The sequence below is a fragment of the Brassica napus genome, chromosome C9, assembly GCF_020379485.1.
Source record: "Brassica napus cultivar Da-Ae chromosome C9, Da-Ae, whole genome shotgun sequence".
NCBI classification, from domain to species: Eukaryota; Viridiplantae; Streptophyta; class Magnoliopsida; order Brassicales; family Brassicaceae; genus Brassica; species Brassica napus.
In genome coordinates this window covers 38875792-38880713 of record NC_063452.1, presented here as the reverse complement: position 1 = coordinate 38880713, position 4922 = coordinate 38875792, and the positions used below count along the sequence as shown (strand labels likewise).

Genomic DNA, 4922 nt, shown 5'->3' with positions numbered 1-4922 from the left:
TTTAATTATAGAGAAAATAAAAGTTTATTAAACATTGACGTATAAGGCTTCCTAACAAGTCTTCTCAGAGAAGACTTCTACGGAAAACTTCTATTTAAGTCATTTTTGCAAATGCAAATTTACAAAGAAGACTTCTAGAGAAGTCTACTTTACAGCAGAATCTTGAGAAATCTTCCTTTGTAAATATTATCTTACTTCTTTGAAAATTCTCGAAAATACTATAGAAGACTTCTTCTCTGATAAACATGTTAGTTTTGCAACTGAATAGAGTTTTTGCACATATTTGGCTTCTTCTTAGAAGACTTCTATTCTTACGGTCACATGAAGTCTTCTCACTATCCTAAGAAGTGTGCGTAAGTTACTTTTTCAATTTTTGACTTTTTTAGAAAAATCTTCTCTCGTAACCATATGTTTGACAAAAACCAAGAATAAAATTTGAGAATACTTCTCAAGCAGTTTCATGGTCGAAGACTTCTCAAGAAATCTTCTAATTAGTATTAATTTTTGAACTATTAATTTTCAGTTACAAACCTAACCTACGCAGAATTTTTGCGAGAGTCAGAACACTTCAAATTTTTGACAAAACTTCGGTCAATTGAAAAACTAACTTGTTTATCCAAAAAGAGTTCTCGAGAAATTTTCTCGCTTTTTTTTTTGTTAACAAAAAAATTTAGAACACTTCTAAAGAATTCTTCTCTAAACACACACACACACAGAAAAAGTCAATTGTAAAACTAACCTATGCATTGACCAGAAGACTTCTCTAAAAGTCTTATCGATGGAGAAACATCTAGAGAAGTTTTCTTCGTGAAACAGATCTAAAAATTTCAAATATCATTTTTAGATTCGGTGAGATTCATGTTTAGCTTTTACAAGAACACATAACTTTTTAATGGAAGTTACTCACTTTTTCTTAATTAGGAATCATGAACTTGAGTAACTCTAATAAGCTTATAGTTTTTGAAATAAAAAGTTAGGAATTTGGGATTAAATAAGAGATAAAGTGAAAGAGAAAGGGTTTATGTGTGTAAGAAATGAGGATATGAAGATGTATACGTTGATTTTAGATGCATTTAGAGCTTGAAATTGGTTGTTCATGGTAGTTGGTGTTTTGATGATAATCACAACGTTGTAAATAAATGTGGTAGATGAGGATAAATGAGTCAAACACTCATTTTTTATAAAAAAAAAGATTTTTGTGAATAATTCGAACTTCTATGGTGAATAGGAAAAATAAACGTTTCAAAAAAAAAAGAATAGATTACATTTGGAGTTGACTCCAAATTTTGAGTTATATCTTTGTTAAAAAAATTGTATATTTACTAAGGAATTTATTTTCGTTTGAACACTTTTATGTCACAGGATATATAGAAAAGATGTATATTTTTACCATTATACTTATTTGATTGAATTATATTTGGTAAGAAAGACATACAAAATGAAAAAAAAAAACTAAAAAGGGGGTGGAGGGGATTCTAACTTTACCTCAAATTGTACATCATCTTTAAATCAATACTATTAAAAGAGAAGGAGTCCCAAAAAATCTACTATGAAAGTTGTTTGGATCTTTTCCTTTTATTATATTTTGGTATTCCCCTATATATTGTAACAACATATGACCATCATTAAAATTTTAAATTAAAAAACAAACACATCTCGAAAAAGAATATATGGAAAATATGCTAATGACTATTATCTTACCAAATACAGGAGAAGTTAGATGTTTAAGATTTTAATGTTCTTCCGTCATATAACCAAAGGGAATAAAAAGCCCATTAAAGTTTATTGATCCAATAATTGTATTTGTACCTCTCAAACCAATTAAACCAATAAAATACGTTTCATCTTCCGGCAACATTACCAACCTCTGCATAATTTGGTTTATATAAAAATGTCAACCAAGAGTGTAAAATCAAGTGCCAAAATTTCCGCTATCCATTTTACAATTATTAACATTAAAAATTCACTACCAAATCACTGTAGTAGTGTAATCGAGGAGAACACCACTAAACCGGATTATATGTGTAATGTGACATACATACAATTTTGAAATTTTAACTGGTTTAGTTGTAAATATGATTTTGAAACTTATTATTATAAAAACAGAAAAATTATTTGTAATACAAAATAAGAATTACAGATTTCCTTAAATCATTTTGAAACTATTAATAGATCAACTAAATATTCTTAAAAACATTGAATAACTAACCCCTAAATTAAAGCTATCACATTAATAACAAAAATATCTACTTGCAAATCACGCTTTAGTATAATTTATATTTATATAATAATAGATGAGTTTTTATTCTCTTCTAAGTAGGTCTGGGATTTATTATCCGAGATCCGGATTCGATCCGAGATCCGCTCCGGATCCGCTCCGAAAATAGGATATCCGGGATGCCCGGATCCGAATCCGGATAGTAAAATCTTGGATCCGTGCAAATCGAATCCGGATGCGGATATCTTAATTTTTAGGTCCGGATCCGTATTTATAAAATACATTAAATTTTTAAATTTTATTAATATTAATATTTGATATATTAATATTTGATATATTAATATTTATACATGAATTAATCTTATAATATTATATTTTAGTTTTTACAATATTATAAACATATATAAATATATTTATAAATATTTAATTTATGTATTATATTAAAAAATTAGTATTTTTTGTTAAAAAAAATATTTTTAATTATTTTGACGGATCTGGATCCGGATCCGGATATCCGCGGATAATAGAATATCGAGACGGATATCCAAAACCCGGATATCCGGAAACCACGAATCTGGATCCGGATATTAAATCCACGGATCTGGATACCGTAAATTTCCCGGATATCTGGATCCGTCCAAGGGCTACTTCTAAGGGTGTCCACATCAGCAGTGTCTTTGTTATTTGTGGGTCCTCTTCAAGTCCCGTGTTTGGTTTAATTATTAAGTACAGAGGAGTTAGTTTCGGTTCGTGATTTCGGTTCATGTCTTATGACTTTCTTTTTATTTATGTGGGATCCACAAAAAAATTCAACAATTTTTTTTCGTGTCCTTTAGAATAACCAGCTAACCACTTAGAAAGCCCACTGATTTTTTTGATATATATACCCAAGTGAAATAGCCTAATCCAATTCACTGATCTCTCTTCCTCTTCCTCTGGTTGCTTGCTGCCCCCGCATGCGCCCTTTCACTGCTCATATCATTGCGCTCTCCATTATTAATTTTCCCATAACTTCGACAACCCAAGCGTTTCGTAACCGAAAGAGGGAGACCACTATGAATAGTAGAGGGCCCAGCAAGGAGACCAACATCTGATCTCCTCCCCGCAAGTTATCAGTGTCTGCGGCTCGCGATGCTCTCGCTTCCCCAGCTGTGGTTCACCACGCTACTTTTGATGATCTTCGTCATAGATGTTTGGGTGGTACTGCTCTGTATTAACACGTAAGCCCAATATTCACAATTCCAATCAAAGCTTGAAATCGTTTAGTTTAGGATCTCAATTTCTCTCAATTTTATAAGTGTTTGTAATAAAATAATTGAAAAAGTGGTATTTGTTCGTATGATTTGTAGTAGTATTTTCATATATTTATCCTCATTTATGTGATTTGGCAGATTGCATGCAAGGCAAGGGAATCTTATGGTTTCCAACCAGTCTGAATGTTTCTTTGAAGGTCTCTTAAGCGCTGATGCTATAACTTTGACATTTGTTTGTGTCTTAATTTATTTAAAGTATGAACATTCATGGTATACTTTATGACCCAGTATGTTGATTTTACTGATAGAGACTAGAGAGGTTGAAGCTTCTCTCCGATGAGGAGAAGGACCTACACTCCGTCACCACCAAGCGGTTTGGGAGGAGGAATCAAAGCCCAAGCCCTAAATGAGGTAAATATGGAGGTCGTAGCAGGGGCTTCCTGACAAGCGTTTTGTTTTGCAATCTAAGCTATGCTTGCAGGTTTTTGTCATATCTTTAACTCCCTTCACCCATTTTCTTTAGGACGCCATTATGTTTTGGATACCTTTAAACATAGTTTAGCATAAGGTTCTCTTATATGTTGAAAGTTTTTCAGAAAGTTAATGTATATCTGTCCTCGATATGCTTGGTTTGATGAGTGTTTGTTTTATGATAAAAGAAATCTGAGGGAAAGATATGAGATGGGATTTTTTTGGTCATCTAAATTATTATTGAAGCTTCAAGGGCTGATCTAAGCAAAGCTTAAAAAAATGAAGCAAAGCCGGCGAAATAGCAATATGGAAATTGTAGTTTTGGCTTCTATTGAAATTGTAGTTCATATTATAGTTGACTATAACTTCAGTGTTTAATATACTTTTTCATTTTCTGGCATTTGGCAAACTCTGTTTCTCCGCTTATACTCTTTCACGAAAGAAAGATTCCAGGAGGGTTTGGGTAGCTCAGTCTTGACATTTAAATAACCTTTTCACTAAATTTAGAATATATGTACATTTATTTCATTGTGCATGATGTAGCGGAAAATGTTTTTTTTTTTTTTAATTCAAAGATGCAGAGAACATGACTCAACAGAAGCTTAATCTGGAAAAATTAACCATATTTATTATACAGCAAAAAAGTCAGTTTGAATGAAATAACTATACTTAAAATTTAAGATATTCTAAATTCAAACAGCTACTTGACCAAAAATTAGAAAAGCATCCAAAATATTGAAACAAAATATTAAACAAATAAACTGATACTTATATATGTCACTAACGCATAGGGGTGAGACGGATCCGGATATTTAGGGAATATATGATATTTGGATCCGGATCGTCGGATCCGTAGATGTAGTATTTGGATTTGGATTCGTGGCGTCCGGATATCTGGCCGAATATCTGTCTCGACATCGTATTTCCAGCAGGTGGGGATCCAGATTCGTAAAAATAATTTTAAAAAATAAAAATATTTT

At 31.7% G+C, this 4922-nt stretch overlaps 1 long non-coding RNA gene across 1 annotated transcript; it reads left to right on the top strand.

Moving 5' to 3' along the window:
• The first annotated feature begins 2895 nt into the window (after positions 1-2895).
• On the top strand, positions 2896-4351 carry LOC106435692. Its single transcript, XR_001287014.3, has 3 exons — positions 2896-3438; positions 3610-3668; positions 3780-4351. It is a non-coding gene; the product is annotated as an uncharacterized LOC106435692 (long non-coding RNA).
• Positions 4352-4922: the final 571 nt, after the last annotated feature.